The sequence below is a fragment of the Panthera onca genome, chromosome B3, assembly GCF_046562875.1.
Source record: "Panthera onca isolate mPanOnc1 chromosome B3, mPanOnc1 haplotype 2, whole genome shotgun sequence".
In the NCBI taxonomy this organism is placed as follows: Eukaryota; Metazoa; Chordata; class Mammalia; order Carnivora; family Felidae; genus Panthera; species Panthera onca.
The window spans coordinates 36,138,914-36,163,487 of record NC_138344.1 but is presented as its reverse complement, the minus strand read 5'-3'; the positions used below and the strand labels follow the sequence as shown (position 1 = coordinate 36,163,487).

Genomic DNA, 24,574 nt, shown 5'->3' with positions numbered 1-24,574 from the left:
TGATCTTATTGTACATTTAGTGTAAATCCATCTATACGCCAGTCATTAGTTATTTAGTATTTATTTCTAGCATATTAAAATTCTCAAATCAATAAATATAGAAAATACTTCAAATATGATAAAATTGTATGGGAAATTGTTTCAGTATATATAAGCAGTCAGACTACAGACCTTTTGTTAAAAGTGCTGTTAGTTGACATCTGGTAAGAATTCATTATTCTTTTGTTAATATTTTAGGGAAAAGTATAATATTAAGTAGGATGATGTAAAAACATTACTTGTTTATTTACTTATTATTTACTTATTTGTTTTGGTGTTACACGAAGATCTATACAGGCAGTAGGTTGAAAAGGAAAGTACACCATTAGGAATCAGCACAGTTGAATTGTAATGTTGGTACAGCCAATACTAATCGTGTGACTTTGGACAGAGCATTAAACTCCTCTAGATCTTAAATTCTTTTGTCTGTAAAGTAATTAGACTGTGGGTTCTTTTAAAACATTTTTTCTCTTAATTTTTTTTTTTAATGTTTATTTAGTTTTGAGAGAGAGAGCGAGAGCACAAGAGAGCCTGGGAGGGGCAGAGAAGGAGGGAGACTCTGAATCTGAAGCAGGCTTCAGGCTCCGAGCTATCAGCACAGAGCCTGACGCGTGGTTTGAACTCATGAACCTTGAGATCATGACCTGAGCTGAAGTTGGATGCTTAACCAACTGAGCCACCCAGGGGTCCCTAGACTGTGGTTTCTAAGATTAATTCCACGTCTGTGATTCTTAGGCCAGAAATTATGTCTGTACTAAAACTAATGTAAATGGTATAGTTGGTCTACTTTTCTTTTCTGGTTCTAACCAATAAATGGGGATTTTTGTTTTGTTTTTTTTGTTTTCAGAATGAGCAGCCCAGCACAACTATGCTGGTGAATTTAAGTGCTTAGAGTACTCTATATACCTATAGTAATACAGTACATGTAAAAAAGAAAATATGCTTCTTGCCATTAGGAATAAAAGACTATAACATTAGCCAAATATTTTTAACCTTTTTTTTTTTTTTCCTTTTTTGCAGGAGGGAGATAGGGAAGGGTTAGATTATTTGGACCTCTCTATGCTTAGCATAATGTGGAGTAAGCCCTTAGTACTGGGAATGCCTGCGGTACACTAGGCACCTTTGTATCAGCTCTCATGGAATTCCCTGTCATCTTAGTCAAGATGTATGTTCTTTACCACAGAGTTCAGCATCTGATTATATATGGTCTAATTCTCTAAATAATTTGTTAAAATGATTATAAGGTTTTGGGGCACCTGGATGGCTCAGTCGGTTGAGCATCCGACTTCAGCTCAGGTCATGATCTCACAGCTCAGGAGTCCGAACCCTGCGTCAGGCTCTGTGCTGACAGCTCGGAGCCTGGAGCCTGCTTCAGATTCTGTGTCTCCCTCTGTCTCTATCCCTAACCCACTCACATTCTGTCTCTGTCTCTCTCAAAAATAAATAAACATTAAAAAAATTTTTTAAATATGATTATAAGGTTTTTAATAGCAGTTGTAATGCCTCTTGTCTTTATGTCCAAGTGCCTAGTAGGTGTTCAATAAACACTGTTGGTTGGATCGTCATGTATAAGGAATAGTAATGTTTTGGGGGATGATAAAGGTTTTGAAACTTTGGTAGACATTAGGTTGAAAGTATATGAACAACTTGCTGTGAGGTTTAAAATTTTGAACTTTGACTTTTTTAATTAAAAATTCTTTTTCTCACTTTTTTTTTAAGATGGTGGATTGTGGTGGATTTATTAACATTTATTGAGTACTTTCTGTGTGCCTGGCATTGATCTAAAGCCCTTTACATGCATTAACTCATTAATCCCAATCTATGAAGTAGTTTTGTTTTTTTTAATGTTTATCTATTTTGAGAGAACACGCGAGAGTGGGGGGAAGGGGCAGAGAGAGAGAGGAGAGAGAGAGAATATAAGCCGGCTCCATATTGTCAGTGCAGAGCCCTATGCAGGACTTGATCTCACAATTTCACGAATCATGAGATCATGACGTAAACCGAAATCGAGAGTTGGTTGCTTAACCAACAGAGCCACCCAGGTGTCCCTGAAGTAGTTACTCTTTAAACCCATATGGTGTGTGAGGAAACTGATATGTAAACAAGTTAAATAACCTTCTTAAATACAGAGTTAATAAGTGACAGGGTAAGATTCAAACCCATAAGGAGCAATTGGAAGCATACATCCTTAATGACTATGCTATACAGCTTCCCAGTGTTATATATGTGAAGTTTCAGAATTTTGTTGGACTTCGGGCTTTAAATTCATCAGACCTCACACACACCCATTTCAATTCTTTGTTATTATAGTGATTAGACAGTCTTGTGGTTGTGACCGCTAAACTCCTTATCTTTAGGTGAGTTGGATAAAAATTGGGTCTTTGACACAAATAACACTTTCGTTCCAAACTATTAACATTTTAGAACTATTTCATGAGTAATAAACTTGATTTTGGCAAAGTTCCAAACACTGCTATTGTTGGAACTGTCAAGCTAGATAGAATTTTGGATACTGTACTAAGATAGACATTGAAAATAGAATATTTTTCTAAAGATCTCATAAGCCTCCTAGTCTGTATAAGCCCTGTCTGTCCCACAGATAGATGTACAATGCAGAAGATAGGAAAATCCAAGGCAATTATATAGCCAATCAGTCCCTTTAAATGTAGCGTTTTTTCCTTGTCCATAGTGTTTATTGCATAGCAGTATAGAAATAATGGGGTCTTTGGAGTAAGGCTAAATTGCCAAGCAGGAAAGTTTATACTACGAAGAATCCCAACTCCTTAGTGAAAATCCAAACATGGCTGCATAGAAACTTTATAAGGACTTCATGTTCATGTATATTCCTAATCTGTAAATCAAGACTTTAAATATAGATTTCCTGTCTTCAGCCAGAGTAAGCATGCCAACTAATGAGTATATTCTTGAATGCATGTCAATAGGAAAAAAAAAAAGACACACACACACACCTCACATGTAAAATTATTGCTTACTTAAATCAGTGGTGATTGATTGTTTAAATGTAATTTGAGTTAGGAGACCATGTGTGAGCAAGAAATAAATTTGTTTTGCTAAAGTCATTAAAAGTATCAAGAATAGTTGTTACTTCCCCCAGGCCTTGATTATCCTGACTAGCTTAATTTGTATGTTCTACAGTAAGGGTATCCAATTAATCATTAGGGGCCCCCTATTTATATATAAGCATACTTTGGAGAGAAAATACCAGTATTAGTGAAGTGTTAGTGAAGCCCTATAACAACACAACTCACTAGTCTTAAATATTAATTGCTCGTTATAGAGCTGATACTAGAGTAGGTATTGCAGAGGAAACTTCTAAAAACACAGCCAATAGAATGAACTGTTAGGTAGCTTAATCAGGGCAGCCAGCAACTTATTTTTTCTAAGACACTAAAAAAAACGGGATAACTTTTTCTTTCTTTCTTTCTTTCTTTTTTTTTTTTTTTTTGAGCAAAGACTTAGGACCAAGCAAAGTCTTGTAAGAAGCAATCTGTGAAGAATGTTGAAAGCAGACAATAAAAGTTAGAGCCAAAATTAATAAAGTAGAAAACAAAAGTACAAAAGGGAAAATCAACACAATCACTACTTTTAATAAAAACAGTAACTTCCCCCCCCCCCCCAGAGTATTGATGAAGGAAAAAAATAAAAGCATAAACAACTACTTCTTCTTTTTTTAAAGAGAGACACAGGGAGAGTGTGTGTACCCATCAGAGGAGGGATCAGAGGGTGAGAGAGAAAATCTTAAGCAGGCTCCATTCTTATGGTGGAGACTGTTGCAGGGCGTTGCAGGGCTTGAGCCCATGACCTTGGGATCATGACCTGAGCCAAAATCAAGAGTCAGATGCTCAACTGACTGAGCCACCCAGGCACCCCTAAACTTCTAGTTTCAGGAATGAAAAAGGGACATTTTAGCAGATACTTCACATGTTAAAAAAAAGAAGAAGATTTTTAAAATAACTTTATGCCAATGGATTTGAAAATTTAGGTGAAATGGACAAATTCCTAGGAAAACAGCACTTACTAAAACTTTCAAAAAATTAGAAATCTGAATAGTTTCATATTAATTAATGAAATTGAGTCTATAATTTGGAATGTTTCCGCAAATAAATTTCTAGGCTCAGATGGCTTCACAAATGAATTCTTCCAAGAATTTTCAGTAGAACTAACATCAGTATTACTAAAACTCCTTCAGAGAATAAAAAGAAAATATTTCCCAACCTGTTCTGAGGATTGTATAACCTTAGTATCAACACCTGATAAGGACATTATAAAAAATTTCAAGTCTATTTTTCTTGTAAATATAGGTGAACGAATTCCAATAGATTAGTAAATCAAGTCTAAGTAGATAGATAGGTAGGTACAGAAGTAGATGTCATGACCAAGTTGAATTTAATACGGGAGCACAAATTTGATCTAACATTCGGAACTCAGTGAATATAACCAAATTAACAAAAAAGAGAGAGAATTACATCATCTCAATAGGTTTTATCAAGTGGAAGCATTTGATAAAATTTATCTGTTCATGATTTTATTAAATGCTTATAGTAAACCATCAGTAGAATGTTAATTCCTTAATCTCATAGAGAGTTCTACCCGTGCCACCCCCAAAATCTATAGCAAGCGTCACATAGTGGTAAAATATTGAAAACATTTATCTCAAGATCAGGAATAAAACAGGGGTGACTGCTATAACCATTTGTGTCCACCATTATATTGGCGATCCTAGACCTAAGCTGTCTAATACCTTATTTTGCAATTGAAATTTCAATTAATTAAAATTATAGGTCATCAATCAAACTGGCCTCATAACACATCTAGGCACATGTGGCCAGTGGCCACCAAACACAACAAATATAGAACATTTGCATTACCACAGAAAGTTCTGTTGGACAGTGCTGGCCTACTCAGTGCACTAAGGGAGGAAGCAGAGAGAAAACTAGTTATTTACAGATGACATGATTGTTACAAAGAAAATTCAGGAGTCTACAAACTAATAGAATTAAAAAGTGAAAATTTTGCAGGGTTGACCAGATACATAATTGACATAATAAAAATCAGTTTTAGGCCTGAATACCAGCAATAAGCCAAAAATGAAAATTTTTAAATGTTTCCCTATCAATATATCAAAAACACCAAATATCCAAACATCTAACAAAAGACCTCTACACTTCTCCCCAGGTAGATTCAATGCAGTCTCTAACAGAATCCCATATTTGTTTCTTAGTTTAGTTTTTTTTTGAAATGGAGAAGCTGATTCTTAAATTATGGAAATGCAAAGAGCCAAGAATAGCCAAAATCATACTGAAGAATAACAAAACTGGAGGATTTATATTACAAGATACCAAGACGTTATAAGGTGACTATAATAATGACAGTGTGGTTCTGCCACAAGAAAAGACAAATCAATAAAACAAAACAGAGCCCAACAGATATATGCATGTATAGTCATTTGATTTATATTAAAGATAACATTGCAGTGCAGAAGGAAAGGATATTCTTTTTAATAAATTATAGTGGGTTTATTAGACATACACGTGGGGAAAACAAAAAGATGAATCTTGACCTTGACTTCAAACCACACAAAAAAATAAATATAGATGAGTTAATACATATGAAAAGTAAAACAATAAAGTTTCTAGAAGAAAACATCTTTAAAAATTTTTAATTGAAATGTAATTGATAAATATTAGCTTCATGTCTATAACATAGTGATTCAACATCTGTATACATTAAGAAGTGTTCACCATGGGGGTGCCTGAGTGGCTCAGTTAGTTAAAAATGTCCTACTTTGGCTCAGGTCATGATCTCATGGTTCGTGGGTTCGAGCCCCACGTCAGGCTCTATGCTGACAGCTCAGAGTCTGAAGCCTGCTTCGGATTCTGTGTCTTCCTCTCTGTGTGCTCCTCCCCACTCACGCTCTGTCTCCCCCTTCCTTTCTCTCAAAAATAAACATTTAAAAAAAATGTTCACCATGATAAGTGTAGTTACCATCTGTCACCATACAAAATTACTACAAATTATTGACTATATTCCCTATGCCTTACTTTACATTCTTGTGGCTGATTTATTTAAAACAATTTTTTTTAATCGTTCATTTATTGTTGAGAGACAGCATGAGCATGAGCATGGGAGGGGCAGAAAGAGGAGGAGACACAGAATCCCAAGCAGGCTCCAGGCTCTGAGCTCTTAGCGCAGAGTCTGGCGCAGGGCTCAGACTCACAAACTGCAAGATCATGACCTGAACCAAAGTTGGATGCTTAACCTACTGAGCCACCCAGATGCCCCTGTTTGCATCATTTTTAATTTCTTTCATCAGTGTCTGATAGTTTTCAGAGTATAGGCCTTCTTCCTCCTTCCTCCTTCCTCCTTGGTTAAATTTATTGCTAGGTATTGCATTCTTTTTGATGCAAGTGTAAATAGGATTATTCTGGCAATTTGTTATTAATGTCTAGAAACACACATTTCTATATATTAATTTTGTATCCTGCAACTTTTCTGAATTTACATATTAGTTCTCATGTTTGTTTTTTTTTTTTTTTTTTTTTTTCTTTTTTTTTGGTGGAGTCTTTAGGGTTTTCTATATACAGTATCATGTCATCTGTAGGTAGTTACAGTTTTACTTATTTACCAATTTGGATGCCTTTTATTTCTTTTTCTTGTCTGATTGCTGTGACTAGGACTTCCATTGTTATGTTGAATAAAAGTAGCAAGAGTGGGCATTCTTGTCATGGTTTTGATCTTAAAGGAAAAACTTTCAGTTTTTTACCATTGTGTATGATGTTAGCTGTAGGTTTGTCATATATAGCCTTTATTATGTTGAGGTATTTTTGAGAACTTTTATACCTACTTTATTGAGAATTTTTTATCATGAATGGGTGTTGAATTTTGTCAGATGGGCTTTTCACATCTATTGAGATGATGATATGGTTTTTATCCTTTGTTTCATTAACATGGTGTACCACCCTGATTGATTTATAGGTACTGACCCATCTTGCATCTCTGGAATAAATCCCACTTGATGGTGGTGAATGATCTTTTTAGTGTATTGTTGAATTCAGTATGCTAATATATTGTTGAGGATTTTTACATCTGTGTTTATCAGGAATGTTGGCCTATAATTTTTTTTTTTTTTTTTTTTTTTAGTTTTGGTAGTGTCTGGTTTTGGTGCCAGGGTAATGCTGGCCTCATAGAATGAATTTGGTAGCATTTCTTCCTCTTCCATTTTTTTTACAATAGTTTGAAAAGGAGAGGCATTTACTCTTAAGTGTTTGGTAGAATTCACCTGTGAAGCCATCTGGTCCTAGACTTTTGTTTGTTTCAATTTCATAGCCAGTAATCTGCTCAGATTTTCTGTTTCTTCCCGATTCCGTCTGGGAAGATTATATGTTTATCGTTATGTAATGCCTTTATTTGGCTCTTGTTACAATGTTTGTTTGCAAGTCTGTTTTGTCTCATGTAAGTATTACTCCCCCAGCTTTTTCTTTTTTTTCTTTCCTTTCCTTTCCTTTCCTTTCCTTTCCTTTCCTTTCCTTTCTTTTCCTTTCGCATGGAATATACATTAAAATTAAGAAATTCTGTTCACTGGGGCACCTGGGTGGCTCAGTTGGTTAACTGTCCCACTTTTGATTTCAGCTCATATCTTGATCTCAGAGTCATGAGTTCAAGTCCCACACTGGGCTCTATGCTGGGTGTGACACCTACTTAAAAGAAAAGAGAAAAAAGAAAAGAGAAAAGAAAAGAAAGTAATTCTGTTCACTAAACTACAGTTAAGATTGAAAAGCAGACCACAGAGTGAGAAAAAGATATTTGCATTTGGAACAAAAGGTATTTGCAGAATACTCCGCCAGAATATATTAAAAACTCCTATACAGCAATAGGAAGACAGACAACCCAATAGAAAAATGGGCAAAACCCTTAAATGGTCAATTCGCAGCAGAAGGTCTTCAGAAAGCATACAGACATATTAAAAGATCCTCAATCTCATTATTCATTTGCAGTGTATAAATTAAACCCATGATGTGATATCGCTGTCTATCCTACAGAATGGCTAGAATTCAAGGACTGATGCTGTCAAATGTTGATGAGGATGTATTGTATTTGCAACTCATTTTCCACAGCTGGTGGGAATATAAATTGCTTTAACCACTCTGGTTAATACTTTTTTTTATTTTTTTCTCACTAAAGCTGAACTTAATCATGCTTATACCACATGACCTTACAATTTCACTCTTAGGTATATATCCAACAGAAATGCTAACATATGTTCTCCAAAACACACGTGTAAGAGTGTTCGTAGAGCAATACCCATACAGTCAAAAACTGGAATCCATCCAAATGTTCAAAGCCAGCAAACTGGATAACTAAATAGTGGTATTATTTGTACAATGGAATACCATACAGCAGTGAGGATAAATGAACTATTGTGGTACACAGCCACATGGATAAGCCTCAGGAACATAATGTTCAGGAGAAAAAGCCAGTCACAAAAGAGTACACATTGTGATTCCACTTAGTTCAAAAATAGGCAAAACTGATTTATTGTGTTAGAAGTCAGGAGAATTATTTCTTTGGGGGAAAGATGTGACAGGGAAATAACAGGGAATCTTCTGTGTATCTGGTTAAGAAAGTTCTATTCCGATAGTTTGCTCTAAGCATTTTTAATAAAATACTGACTAAATTTTATCAAATGCTTTTATATGATAAAAGCTATTGACATGGTATGGGTTTCCTCTCTTTTTCTTTTAATTTGAGTTCTGAATGTTAAACCAGACTTGTGTTCTTGTACTATATTTCTTGATCTGGGTATTGGTTTCAGAGGCACATTAACTTCATGAAAATTAAGCTATTCATTACTATATTATACTGTGATAAAAAGTTTATTTAAAATTTTTAATAAAAAAATGGAAATGATACTTGGAGAGTTAGCCAAAAATGTACATGTTCAGTTTATAAGATGAGATAAAGAAAACTTTGCATTTCCATGGAAGATTCTTTCTCAGTCATGCTTGATTTTGAATGTATTTTGTAGGAGCACCTGGGTGGCTCAGTGGGTTAAGTGTTGGACTTCAGCTCAGGTCATGGTCTCACGGTTCATGGGTTCAAGCCCCATGTTGGACTCTGTGCTGACAGCTCAGAGCCTAGAATCTGCTTTGGATTCTTTGTCTCCCTCTCTCTCTGCCCCTCCCCTCTTCTTCTCCTCTCTCCCTCTTTCTCTCTCTGTCTCTCTCAAAAATGGATAAACATTTACAAAAATAGAATGTACTGGGGTGCCTGGGTGGCTCAGTTGGTTAAGCATCTGACTTCAGCTTAGGTCATGATCTCACGGTCTGTGAGTTCGAGCCCTGCGCTGGGCTCTGTGCTGACAGCTCAGAGCCTGGAGCCTGCTTCGGATTCTGTGTCTCCCTCTCTCTCTGCCCGTCCCCTGCTCTTGTTCTGTCTCTGTCTCAAAAATAATTAAAACATTAAAAAACATTAAAAAAAAAAGAATGTACTTTGTAGAATAATAACATTTTATGAGATAGTTTAGTAATTAACACATGCCTCCATGAAGTCAGGTATAAATACAAGTGAGGCTTTTTATGTTGGAGCAAAGCAATGGCATAATTATCAAATAGAACGTATTAATGGTAAGAATTGACTTCTCAACTTCACTTCTTTCTTAGTTGTGGTTTTTCACATACTGGCTAAAAGTCAATCCAGGATAATGATCTCTGAGAGATGGGGAAATGAATGCGGGTGAGTCCACCGTGTTTCCAAGCCACAGTGCTGACAGAGGGAACCTAAACAGCCCAGGAGCCTCACAGGATTGGGTTTGGGGTTCAGAGAGGACAAGCTAAAATTTTAAGGCAAAATATTGGAAAGGAAAGAAGTATAGAAATGGAGAACCCCAGGGACCTGGAGAGTGTCTCTTCAAGTCTTTGGCTATCAATCTGTGTATACATGTGAAGTAACTACTCAACCCTAGGAAAAGAACCACTGGAAGGAGTAGGAGAAAAAGCCCTCAGAGATCACAGAGAGTAAGTTGGCCACATTAGCCAGAGTGGAACGACCTCCTAATAGGCACTGGATAAAGTCTCAAGGACACTGCTCTAGACCAAAAGCTACAGTAATAGCCCTTCCTTATCTGCGGTTTTACTTGCTGTGGTTTCAGTTACCCATGGTCAACTGTGGTCCAAAAGCAGGTGGTTCTGCTTCTGAGGTATCCTCAGAAGGTTGGCAGTAGCCTAATGCTACATCACAGTGCCTGTGTCAGTCACCTCACTTTATCCCATCACATAGGCATTTTATCATCTAACATCATCACAAGAAGTGTGAGTATAGTACGATATTTTGAGAGAGGCCACATTCCCATAACTTATTACAGTATATTGTCATAATTGTCCTATTTTTAGTTGTTGTTAATTTCTTACTGAGCCTAATTTATAGATTAAACTTTAGCAGAAGTATATGTGTTTAGGAAAAAACACACATAGTTTTCGGGACTAAGCTCAACTTCAAGCATCCCCTGGGTGTCTTAGAAAACATCTCCCACAGATGAGGAGGAACTGTTGTACTCTGGTCCCACCTAACAAAGTTTAAAAAGTAAACCTTGAAACTATCAAACTGTTTCCAGGCCATTGAACTACACCCAGAACAAAGCTCAACAACACAGGAATTCAGAAAAATCCAATACCATATGATCCAGCAATCTCACTTCTGGGTATTTACCTAAAGTAATTGAAATCAGGATCTTGAAGAGAGATTTGCACTTCTGTGTTCATTGAAGTATTATTCACAGATGCCAAGAGGTGGAAGCAACCCAAGTGTCTCAACAGATGAGAATGGTGATATGTATGTACAGTAGAATATTATTTGGCCTTTAAGGAGGAATTCTGTCAGGCAGCAACATAAATGAACCTTGAGGACATTTTATGCTAAGTGATATAAGCCAGTCCCAGAAAGACAAATGCTGCATGATTCCTCTTACATGAGGTATCTAAAAGTAGTCAAACTCAGAAAAACCGGAAGTAGAGTAGTGATTGCCAGGGGCTGGAGCTAGAGGAAAATGGGTAGTTGCTATTTAATGGGTATAATGGTTCAGTGATGGAAGTTGAAAAAGTTCTAGAAATCTTGTGTACAACATTGTGCTTATGTTGTACTATACACTTAAAATTTTGTCGTAGACAAAAAAGTAGATTGCACAAATTCATTTGTCAACTCATATTTTCTATAAATACCATTTTCTGCTTTAAAAAACATGCAGTAGTGAAGATGAAGCATGAAAGGTAAAAATATCCATAACAGATTTGAAAAAATTTCATTACCCAACAATTCTTAATGCCTTGCATCCTATAAAAAATTACCGGACATGCAAAGAAGCAGAAAATGTGACCCAAAACCAGAAGAAGAATCAACCAATAGGAAGAGAGAAAGACAGCACATATGATCAAATTAGCAGACAAGGACATTAAAGCAGTGATTATAACTATACTCCGTATGTTGAAGAGAGTAAAGGAAAACAAACATGTCAATGAGAGAAGTGGCAGTTGTTTTTCAAAAGAGAGACCCAAATAGAACTTCCAGAGATGAAAAATAAAATTTCTGAAGTGGAAAATACAGCAGATGAGATTAACAGACATTGCAGGAGAAAAAGATTAGTTAAAACCTGAAGACATAGCAACTATCTAAAATGAAATACCAACAGAAAAAAAATAGTTGGAAAAAACCTATCAGTGAGCTATGGAACAACATTAAGCTATTTAACACAAGTATAACAAGTTTTAGAAGGAGATCGGGAGACAAAAAAATATTTCAAAAAATAGAAGGCAAATATTTACCAAGTTTGATGAAAACTGTAAACCCACAGATTATGGAAGTTCACAAATTTCCAAGCGGAAGAACCAGGCACAAAAATTAAATGGTTGAAACTAGTGACAAAAATCTTGAAAGAAACCTTAAAAGCAGCCAGAGGAAAATATACCACCTTAAATAACAGATGAACAATAACATAAAAATCACTACAGACTTGTCAGAAGCTATGCCTGCCAGAAATGACATCCTTAAAGTACTAGAAGAAGAAAAACAAAAACTCAACCTGGAACTCTGTACCTGGCAAAAAGGATGTTTCCAAATTGAAGGCAAAATAAAGAGTTTTTTAGATAAACAAAGCTGAGAGAATTTGTCACCAGCAGGCTTATACTATAAGATATGTTAAAAGAGTAGTTCTTCAGGCAGAAAGAAAATAATCTCAGATGGAAATTTGTATCCACAAAAAGAAATGAAGAGTATAAGAAATGGTAAATATGTGTGTGGATATAAAATTCTTTTTCCCCTCATATATTCTTAAAGACAATTGTTTAGAACAAGAATAACAACACATTATGGTGTTTATAAGTAGAAGTTAAAAACAAAAAAAAGGAGGTAGAGCTAAAAATGGTAGAGCTAAAATGGAATCATAAAAAACACCAAAAGATGGAAAGAAAGAAAGAAAAAGAGAACAGAGATAAGACAGATATAGTAAAACAGAGTTAAATCCATCCATATTGGTGATCACATTAAATGGTCTATATGCCCCACTACCTGATTAGATGTTTTAAAAGTAAGATTCAATTACATACTGTCTATAAGAAAGCCACTTTGAATATAAAGATACCCGTTAAAAGTAAACAGAAAAGATAACACCGTGTAAACAGTAATCACAAGAAAGCTCGAGTTCCTATATTGATACTGGATAATGTAGATTTCAGAACAAAAAATAGGAAAATTATTTCATAACGTAAAAGGGGTCAGTTCGTCAAAAGGCTATAACAGTCCTAGATCTGTAGGCATCTAATGACAGGAGTTTCAAATAGATGGAGGAAAAGCAGTACAACTAAAAGAAGAAGTAGGCAAACGCACATAGTTGCAAACTTCAGCATTCTCTCAGTAATACATGTTTGACCTATAGTCTACCGTGAGAGGCATGATTTATTGCTGTTTTTTCGTTTTAATGTTTTCTTTGATTTGAGACTTTCTGTCTTGTTAACCAAAAGATTATGCCTCCCAAACCTGATTATCAGAGTAGTATTAAGGTGCCGATTCTGTGTAAGTATCCACAACCAGGGATCAGTAAAAATAATTACTGAGACTTACGAATTGCTAGATGTATTAGGTTTCTATTTCTGTTGTAACAAATTACCATGTAGTGGCTTTAAATAACACAAATTTATTAATTATCTTATAGTTCTGGAAGTGAGAAGTCCAAAGTGGATTTCACTGGACTAAAATCAAGGTATCGGCAGAATTGCATTCCTCTTGAGGCTTTAGGAATTGCCTGTTACTTGCATTTCTAGCTTCTAGAGACTATCTATGTTCTGTGGCTCAGGACTCCCTTCTAAAATAAAAAAGCCTGTATTTCAGATGGAATACTTGATATATAGATAATTCAAGACAGCGAATATAAATATTTGAAAAAGCGAACAAATGGTCAAGAATTCAAATCCACTTTGCAGTTCTGACAAAAATCAGTTTTCTCCTAGTGCTCTCTTTGGGTGTGGATAAGTAGACAGAGAGAGACAGATTTTATTATACTTTAGATTTTTGAAGACAAAACTATCTAAATTTTACCAAATTTTTCCAAGGAGACGGGTTTTGTTTTTGCTTCTACCATTTATTTTCCAGTTATTCCTAAAAAATCAGGTGAATTGGTGGAGTATTCGTTGAACTCTTGAAACTCACAGCAAATGCCCCCATTTCATATTTATGTTATTAGTATTCTCTGTTCTTTAGCTCTTGAAAGACCTTTTCAATATCTTTATGTATGCCTTACAAGTTTTTCTTATTTAGGGTATATAGGTGTTTCTGCCTTTCATACAAACCTTTGAATGGAATAAAACAGACTGTTGACAGAGTGATCATAGTTCCCTTTTATCTGCATAAAAATAATATTCTAATTATTTAAGCTAGAGGACAACTTCCTATATGTATCTAGTATGTTGGTATGTCAAGCCAATAGTATCAATCTGATAGGAGAGTATGGTTGAACAGTCATTAATGCTTTTCTAACAGTCAGTAGCTGATCCAGGTGTAATATTATATTCTGAATAATCAGTGATATTTCAGAGCACCTGGATGGCTCGGTCAAGCATCCGACTTCGGCTCAGGTCATTATCTCACTGCCCGTGATTTTGAGCCCTGCATCGGGCTCTGTGCTGACAGCTCAGAGCCTGGAGCCTGCTTGAGATTCTGTCTCCATCTGTCTGTGCCCCTCCCCTGCTTGTTCGTTCCTTCGTTCCTTAATTCCCCCTCCCTCTCCCTCTCTCTCTCCCCCTCCCCCAAATAAATAAACATTAAAAAAAGAAAGAAAATGCTAAAAATAATCAATGATATTTCTAGGCAGTAGCATCTTAGATGAGATACATAATATTGTGCTATATTACAAAATGTTTTTCCAGGTAAAGATCTTGATTTATCACTTGGTACATTGGGATTGGTGTGAGTGCATGAAGCGTGTGTGTGTGTGTGTGTGTGTGTGTGTGTGTGTGCGCGCGCGCGTGTGTGTGTGTGTAAACTCATGTGCCCATTTTCCTTCCTTCCTTTTAGGTTTATTTGTTGTGAAAGTAGAAATTGCTCAATTGTACTTTTATCTTATTCTGCCAGTTGTCTTAAAGATTTCAAAATACTTTTTTTTTTTTTTTTTAATTAACGTGTTGATTTTTCAATGTGTATTTCATTATTGCAGAGCTTAGGATCCTTTACACTTCCCAAACTGGCTACTTCTCCTTAGGTGGATATTTAGGATGAGATAGCAAAGTAGAATTTGAGGTGGGAATTACATTCATAGGAATTTATCCAAATGTATTTCAGGAATAATTAGGCTATTATGTGGAAAGAAAACTCCTAGGCACTTTGGCAGGGAGAAAAATCTGTTCACACATGGTTTCTCCCCTCAAGGACTTAATTTTCTTTTTCTTTCTTTCCTTTTCTTTCTTTCTTTCCTTTTCTTTCTTTCTTTCTTTCTTTCTTTCTTTCTTTCTTTCTTAGAACTTTATTTTCTGATATAAATGCAACAGCAAAGGTATATAAGAAATTCATCCTTGGAGAGTTACAAACTTTAGTCCAAAATCATAAATTCAGAGTGTTTCTGTTTTGGTGGAGGATATGCTGCAGTAGACATTAAGGAATGAGGCAGAGGATATACAAATGAGAAATAATTTTCTAATAATGTAAAGAAATAACTTATTTGATATTATTAAAGATTGTAGGATATCCATATTGGGGCATTTTAGGGTAATTTCTCATTTTCCTGGAAAGACTGCAGGAAGATATTCTGGTTTAGAATTTTATGAATTCTCTTAAGGAGTTCCTTATAGAAAAGTATGTTCAGGTTGGACATGTTTATCTTTAGGGTGCTCCATAACCTCAGAGAGTTTAGGTCTAAAGTATATGGAAAACATGTAAAAGACTCCATATGACCCCCAGAAGTCTTGAAGCCCCCAAATTCCTATAACCCCCTTTGCTCCGTTGTGGAGCACTAGTCACTTTGTGACTAAAGTGGAGAATGAGAAATAAAAGTTTCAATGACCTTGTTTGTTTTTAGCTTACAAACAAAGTCCCCTTGTTTCATTTCTGCATTCAGACCATATCAATTTATACCAAGAAACTGCCAGAAGAATTTTTCAGTCAAGAAATAGTTGCCAATAACAAATGTGAACACCTTCTCTCTTTCGTACCCTAGGCAGTAAATAGTAAGGGGGTAGAAAACATTGGTATTATGTCTTCAGATTCAGTATATAATATTAAGCTTTTAAAATTCACTCTGTTTCTGGGGCATCTGGGTGGCACTCAGTCTGTTAAGCGTCCGAACTTGATTCCAGCTCGGCTCATGATCTCACACTTCATAGGTTTGAGCCCTGCATCAGGCTCTGTGATGTCAGCGTGGAGCCTGCTTGGGAGTCATTCTTTCTGTCTCGCTCGCTCTCTCTCTCTCTCTGTTCCTACCCTGCTTTTTCTCTCTCAAAATATACATGCCTACATAAATTCACTCTGTTTCCCAGAGATGGAGTTTAGCACTAACAAAGAATGATCTCTATCCTTATTACAAATGTGCATCATAGGACATGATAGGAAGAGATTCATATTGGGTTGTTGGAAGGCCATCTCTGCTTTATGGTTGGCTGAAGAGCAAAGGGAAAATTTGTGTATTATCTTCATTTCTTATTCTTGAATCAGTATTTGCCACGCTTTGAAACCTAAAGCTCATGAGACGTTGGATAATACTTTAAATTCTGTTCTGAAGGAATAATTTTTTAGAAACATGAAGCAGCGTGTGCTTCGGTATACAGTAGGCTTTGTTGCCAGAAGAAAAAATATATGTATATGAAATATACATAATAAACATATATATGTATATGGAGAAAAGGATTTTGATTTGGGGAAAAAATCCTAGAAGATGTAATTTTCTTTGTTAAGTATTTGTAATTCAGGTTTACCATCATAAATGATCCTAGTGCCAGGATCTGAGACTTTACATAATTGTTAGTGAAAAGTTAGCTTCAACCCTTAGAAAATGTATAGAAATATATTTTTGTGCATTAAGAAATACTATTTTGGATAAGTTTCATTTCTACTCCAGCCACCTTATTTATTTAGGTAAATGGATTTCTTTGTGGTAATTTACATTCATCTCAGTTTTAAAAACCACCAGAAAGTATCCATACCCTTTGCTCAGCATGCAGTAAGGTCTTAAGTAGGAGTTAAATGAAAGTTCCTACAGTGCTGAAGTTAATTCAATTTGGTAACCTTCCTGTTTGCTCAGAAAATTGTACATTTGGGAAACCTTAGCTTAAATCTTACTTAATTCACATTTGTTGCTGATAAAATGTATTTTCCTTACTAATATATCATTCTGTTTGTTTCTTGATTGCTGTTCTTACCAACTTTCATGAGATAATAAAAATTATAGAAACTTAGAGAACGGTGTTCTTTTCAGGGGGAGGGACATATACTTATCTCTTTTTTCATAATGCTTATTTGGGAAAATGGTGACTTACCATATAATAGATGTTTAACAAATAGATGCTGATTAAATGAACTGATACAGATAGATGAAACTTACTCTTCATTGACTTCAAAAAGAGGTATTGCTTCATCCATTGACATTTTCCTTTCTTTGCCTGCTACGCGGTGGGAACCAAATTAAGTGTTCATTTAGTCTTACAACTGCTTTATAAAGTAGAAGGTATTATCTCAGCTTTACAGATGAGAGAATTGAGATTACCTGGTCCAAGATTGTCCAGATTACCACTATTGAAATCTAGGAGTATTGGGCTCAAAAGCTTGTTTCCCCCCCACCCCCCAAATACAGTCTCTCCTTTTGTTTATGGCCTATTTTGTAAGTTACTTCTGTATATTCATAGCATTTATTACTCAAAAAAAATGATAGAAATGTATTAATTCTTTTTTAAAAAATATTTTTTTTTAATGTTTATTTGGGGGAGAGAGAGAGACAGCATGAGCAGGGGAGAGGCAGAGAGAGAGAGAATCCCAAGAAGATAGTGCAGAGTCTGACGTGCGGCTCAATCTCATGAACTGTGAGATATGACCTGAGCTAAAATTAAGAGTCAGATGCTTAACTGCCACCCAGACACCCTTTGAAATGCATTTATTCTTGACTAATTTTATAAATTACAAGTTTTAAAAGTCAGATTTATTGAGATATAATTTACATGCAGTAAAATGCACTCCTTTTAAGTTTTTTTTTTTTTAATGTTTATTTTTGTGGCAGAACAGAACGAGAGTGGGGGAAGGGCAGAGAAAGAGAGGGAGACACAGAATCTGAAGCAGGCTCCAGGCTCCAAGCTGTCAGCACAGAGCCTGGTGTGGAGCTCGAACCCACGAACTGTGAGATCGTGACCTGAACTGAAGCCAGACACTTGACCGACCGAGCCACCCAGGCACCCCCAAAATGCAGTCCTTTTAAAGTGTACAGTTAGATAAGTTTTGACAGATGTATACAGTCATGTAACCTGTACCAGAACAATAAAAATCTAGAACATTTCCATTACCCCTCAAAGTTCCTAGTGCCTCTTAATCCCTTGCCACCACTACTTACCTAATTTTTATCCCTGTAATTTTGCTTTTTTCCAGAATGTCATGTAAATGGGATCGTATATTAAGTAACCTTTTGTGTCTGCCTTCTTTCACTTAGTAAAATGCTTTTAAAGATTCATCCATGGGGCGCCTGGATGGCTCCGTTGGTTAAGCGTCCAACTCTGCGTTTTGGTTCAGGTCATGATCTCATGGTTTTTAAGTTCCCTGCATCAGGCTCTGTGCTGACAGCACGGGGCCTGCTTGGGATTCTCTGTCCCCTCCCCCTCCTCCTCCTCCTCCTCCTCCTCCTTCTTCCCCCCTCACTCTGCCCCTCCCCTGCTCTCACTCTCTCTGTCTCTCTCTTTCAAAATAAATAAATAAACTTAAAAAAAAAGATTCATCCATGTCGTTGCAGATATCAGGTATTAGTTTATTACTGAGTTGTATTCCATTATATGGGTGAACCACAGTTTCTTTATGTAGTCACCTGAGCTCATGGACATTTGGGTTTTCAGTTTTAGAATATTATGAATAAATGCTGTAAACATTCATGTTAGTAACCTGTTTAGTTTTAGAATTTCTGTGTTACTATGACATCATCTTGAGTGACATGGCTTTCTCTTGATACTACTTCATAGGTTATTTAGTCATGGATAACATAAAATATGAGATACCTCATTGGAGGGCTCTGAGCCCTCTGTTAGAAATCAGGGGATGAAGAAAGTTGTTGACTGTTTTCAAAATTTGAAGGGTACTCTGATATTTGGGACATACTCTTTTTAATGTAGTATGCCGTAGTAGTATGAAGATAAAGGATATGAAATGAAATATAATGAAAATGTAGTAAAATGGCAAATTGGTTACTAGTCCTTTAACCTGGTTTGTTTCCAGCTGTGTATGTCTTACTATACTTTGGACAGATTGTGACTGAACAAATTAGTAATTACTCTGCAAGAAGGAAGATGGAACTAAGGTTTCCACATCGTTTAGATGTATATGTTAGCTCATTTAGACACCCTAGGAGGTACCTATGAGGTAGATTAGTACCAGTCCTATTGCACTGATGAGGAAACTGCGAATCACAGAAATGAGGTAACTAACAGCGGGAGCAGAGCCAGTAAGGTGCGTGAGTCAACAATTGACTCCCTATCTCAGTTTCCTTATCTGGAAAATGAAGATAATACCCACTTTTGTAGTTGTGAGAATTAAATGTGAGTATATTAATAAGGACTCAGACTTGCCAGTCTCTTCCTCTCCTTCCCCCTTTTGTAAAAATATTTTAAATGTGTGGGGTTTTTTTGTTTTGTTTTTGAGAGACAGAGACAGAGACAGAGACAGAGAATGAGTTGGGGAGGGACAGAGAGAGAGAAGGAGACACAGAATCTGAAGCAGGCTCCAGGTTCAATCTGTCAGCACAGAGCCTAACGCAGGGCTTGAACCCACCAACCGTGGGATCATGATCTGAGCCAAAGTCAGACGCCTAACCAACTGAGCCATCCAGGCGCCCCTCTCCTTCCCTTCTTATAAAGGTCCCACTTTCCCTGTCTCCTGCCCTGCACTTCTGTTAACTGTTTATTCAGAGAAATCTAAAATAGGGGTGCTAATCTTACAATGTCTTTTTAATTGCAAAAGATTATATAATATCAGAAGGCCAGTATATTGGATGTTTCTTTTTATTGTAAACATTAGAAAAACACAAACTCCGCTAGCAAATAGAATTCACAGTACAGCCCAACAGCCTGGCAGATTGTTCTCACATGATCCTTTTAGCACATTCCCTTAATCATTTTTTTCCCAAAGTGATACATTCTGCATTACTTGTGAAGTAACTCAACACTGCATTCTAAGGGCACTGGGCAGCTGGCTCAGTTGAGCATCTGCCTCTTGATCTCAGCCCAGGTCATGATCTCAAGATCTGGGGATTGAGGCTCCATGCCGAACATGGAGCCTGCTTAGGACTCTCTCTCTCCCTCTTCCTCTCTCCCCTGTTCGTTCATTCCCTCTCTGTCTCTGTCTCTCTCTCTCAAATTATACACACACACACACACACACACACACACACACACACACTTGTATATATATACTTGTATATATATATATATGTGTGTGTGTATATATATATATGTGTGTATATATATATATATATATATATATATATATATATATATATATATATATCATCTGGGGCCAATGTCCACATATGATTTCTTCCACATACTTTCTGCATGGCCAAAAGACTCTATCTTTATACCTTTATACCTTTAAAATTGCTATAAGCAAGCAACTTGATGAACTTTTCCCCTTCTGTCATTTCTGTTTTGCAGGGGTGCATCAAACTTGATAAAAAGTTATTAGCAGCTATTCTGTAGAACTTCTTAGGATAGTTCCACCAATCTGTACTGTAAAATCCCCGTATGCATGAGCCATGCAGAGTAAACACATCATTAGGTTTTCTTTCTCTTGCTTTCCTAATGAGGGGAGAAATGTTACACAGCTGGAGAAGCCTAGGACTCCTTTCTGAACTGATTTATTTACATAACATATGCTGAGTTTGACACATTGCTCATAAGAAGCAGTTTTTTTAGTTAAATATTATACAGCACTTCAAAGAACATTTTAGCTATACTGTAGCTGTTCAACTTTTCTGGGTACAAAAGCTGCTGCTCTTTGCTCCTTAAAAAACACTGCTGCCCTAGTTCTTTATATTATTGCTTTCAATGTTAGGGAGAATTAAGCTGAATACATTTAGAACCTCTTTTCAGAAACAATTTTTAGTTTCAAAAGTTGCTGCATAGTGTCAGTAGTTTAAGATGTCTGCACAAACTAAGGGCAAATCATTCTACTCTTCATCTAGTTGGTGAGAAAGTAAATAGTGATTTGGAAGCAGATAATAGGCTATTGTGCTATGATAAGAAGAACCTAACACTCTGAAGCCAGATAAATCTAGGTTTCAATCCCACTGTGTGCTTGCTAATAATTTGTCTTCTGTAGAGTTTCTTCAGCTATATGATGGTGATAACAAGAACTCCTGCTTAGGGTTTGATTTCAGTAACTGAAATATGTATAGCACCTGGCATATAGTAAAACTGGTCTTTAAATGTTTCCTTTCCCTGTAGCCTTTCCCCCTACCCCCTCAAAAATCAGCAAACTTCCTTTCTCATTCAAATGTAATTTGGTGTTTGTTTTAAGCCTAAGTATGTCCCATGAAGGTTTGAGGATAGATGAGGTGGCATGACTGACCTACCCATCAGTGATTGCTAGTTAGTGATAATTTTTAGCACAAGCTATAGACTGTGGGAAGACTAGGTTGCCACGTAGGTTACACAAGCCAATAGATTAAATTGAAAATGTATGCAACCATAAACACTGTGGTTTTATGTGTGACTAGATCAGTGTGACTGAGTTAGGCACTTTCTGATTTAATATTTGTGGAGTACTTCCCATAAGTGGGTAAGACGTTCTACTGAGAGATACCCTCTTTTGCCCTTCTTTTGCCTTTCTCTCTTCTTTCTGGGCCACAACACAGCCATGATGCCCAATAAGACTTAAGATTTCTACTTTGTTATACTCTAACTTCTTTTTTTTTTTTTTTTTTAATTTTTTTTTTAACGTTTATTTATTTCTGAGGGACAGAGAGAGATAGAACGAGAGCAGGGGAGGGGCACAGAGAGAGAGGAAGACACAGAGTTGGAAGCAGGCTCCAGGCTCTGAGCTGTCATGACACGAGGCTCAAACCCATGGATGGCGAGATCATGACCTGAGCCGAAGTCGGATGCTTAACCAACTGAGCCACCCAGGTGCCCCTGTACTCTAACTTCTTATATTAATGCTAGTCACACTTCTTATATGCTGCCACCTTGGGGGTGTTACGACATTATTCTCAGAGCCTCAAACTAACGTGGACTGATAAAACTGTTACTAAGCTCCATTCCTATCTCTAGAGAAAGGTTTTGCTTGGACAAGTGATCCCAGTATATCATAATAATTATTAGCAGAGATGAGGTATTGTAATGCATTTGTGAGCTGTTGCTAGATTTGTGGGGGCAATGGGGATCCTATTTTCATGGGCTTAATTATTCTAATGTGGAGAGCAGATAGCTTTATTGGATGATATATACATAAATATTCATAATTCTGACTCATTTCTATTCTGATATTAATATGTCATATAATTATACTGTTAGATTTGAAGAAAATTCAAAATTCTGGTAGTTTCATTCAAAAATACTAATAAACTTTTAGAATAACTTTTCCTAAAATTGTATTTTACCGATGCAAATTATTGATTGAAGATCAAAATTCAGCTCTGTCTAGAATAAGACCCATTGATGGCCGAGTTCAATTCACAATGGGGTAACCTGTTATAAATTAGAATATCTTCTGGGGAAGGATAGTATTCAGCTTCTGGAATATAATGTATAACTGCTCAAAGATACCTTATGACCTGTCAGAGCACAGGGTTGGGAGTCAGACAAACAAACTTGAGTTCAAATTTCAAGTGAACCATCAAATAATCATGTAACTTAGGGTAAATTATTTAACATTACAAGGCCTGTTTGTTTCATCATCCGTAAAATAAGAAAGAACACAATGTTTAACCATGTTTAAGTTCTCATCTCTCTTGGCTTTGTTCCTGTCCTCTTTAGTGAATCTCTTGTGGGCTATGATATCCTAGTCCCTTCATCTGTAAAATGTGAATCATGTAATATAGGCAGGCATACCTCATTTTGCATTTCGCTTGATTGCACTTCTCATATATTGCAGTTTTGGTTTTTTGTTGTTTTGTCTTTCACAAACTGTAGGTTTGTGGTAACCCTGCATCGAGCAAGTCTGTGAGTCTCAGCAGCATTCGCTCACTTCTTGTCTCTGTGTCACATTTTGGTAACTCTTGCAATATTTTAAATGTTATCTACTTATTATGGTGATCTTTGATCTTAATCTTAAAATTGTTTTGGGGCTCCATGAACCCTGCCCATATAAGACAGCTAACTTAATAAATGTTGCATGTGTTCTGACTGCTCCATGGACTGGCCATTGTTTCTTCCTCTCCTTGCCTCCCTATTCCCTAAGTCACAACAATATCAAAATTAGGTCAATTAAAAGCTTGCAATGGCCTCTAAGTGTTCAAGTGAAAGTTAAGAGTCACACATGTCTCATTTAAATCAAAAGCTAGAAATGATTAAGCCCAGTAAGGAAGACACATTGAAGGCAAAGAGAGGCTAAAAGCTAGGCCTCTTGCGCCAAACAGTTAGCCACATTGTGAATGCAAAGGAAGAGCTCTTAAAGGAAATTAACAGTGCTACTCCAGTGAACACAAGAGTGATAAGAAAGCGAAATAGCCTTATTGCTGATACGGAGAAAGGTTTAGTGGTCTGAAACAAAGATCACACCAGGCACAACATTTCCTTAAACCAAAGCTTAATCCAGAGGAAGGCCCTAACCCTTCAATTCTACGTAGGTTGAGAAGTGAGGAGGCTGCAGAAGAAAAGTTGGAGCAAGCGAGTAGAGGTTGATTCATGAGGTATAAGGAAAGGTCTCCATAACATAAAAGTGCAAGGTGAAGCAGCAGGTGCTGATACGGAAGCTGCAGCAAGTTATCCAGAATATCAGCTAAGATAATTAAGGAAGTTGGCTATCGTAAACAATAGGTTTTCAGCGTAGATGAAACAGCCTCATATTGGAAGAAGATGCCATCTGAGACTTTCATAGCTGGAGAGAAGTCAGTGTCTGGCTTCAAAGCTTCAAAGGACAGGCTGGCTGACTGGTTAGAGGCTGACGCAGCTCATGACCTGAAGTTGAAGCCAGTGGTCATTTACCATTATGAAAGTCCTAGGGCCCTTAACAGTTATGCTAAATCTACTCTGCCTATGGTCTATATAGAAGAGTAAAGCCTGGATGACAACACATCTATTTACAACACAATTTACTGAATTTTATATTCAAGCCCACTGTTTAGACCTGCTGTTTGGAACAAAAAGATGCCTTTCAAAATATAACTTCATTGACGGTTGCACCTGGTCACCCGGGAGCTCTGATGGAAGTATACGATGAGATTAATGTTGTTTCATGCCTGCGAACACAACAACTATTCTACCGCCCATGGGTCAAGGGGTAATTTCAACTTGTAAGTCTTATTATTTTAAGAAATACATTTTAAAAGGCTATAGCTGCTGTAGTGATTCCTCTGATGGATCTGGACAAAGTAAATTGAAAGCCTTCTGGAAAGAATTTAGCATTCTGAATGCCATTAAGAGCATTCATGATTCTTGGGAAAAGGTCAAAATACCAACATTAACAGGAGTTTGGAAGAAGTGGATTCTAACCCTCATGGAGGACTTTGAAGGGTTTGAGGCTTGCGTGGAGGAAGTAACTAACTGCAGGTGTGGTAGAAATAGCAAGAAAACTGGAATTAGAAGTGGAGTCTGAAGACGGGACTGAATGGCTGCAGTCTCAGGATAGAACTTAATGG

At 36.5% G+C, this 24,574-nt stretch overlaps 1 protein-coding gene across 3 annotated transcripts in view; it reads left to right on the top strand.

Moving 5' to 3' along the window:
• Positions 1-24,574, top strand: part of GLCE (glucuronic acid epimerase) — a 112,632-nt gene that overhangs the window by 65,849 nt on the left and 22,209 nt on the right. The window contains exon 2 of one of the 3 annotated variants that reach the window (XM_060618171.3): positions 13,259-13,306. The exons of the other annotated variants lie outside the window; for them this stretch is intronic. The gene's annotated coding sequence lies outside the window, so the exon portion shown is untranslated. The remainder of the gene's footprint in view (positions 1-13,258; positions 13,307-24,574) is intronic. 3 annotated transcript variants of the gene reach the window in all.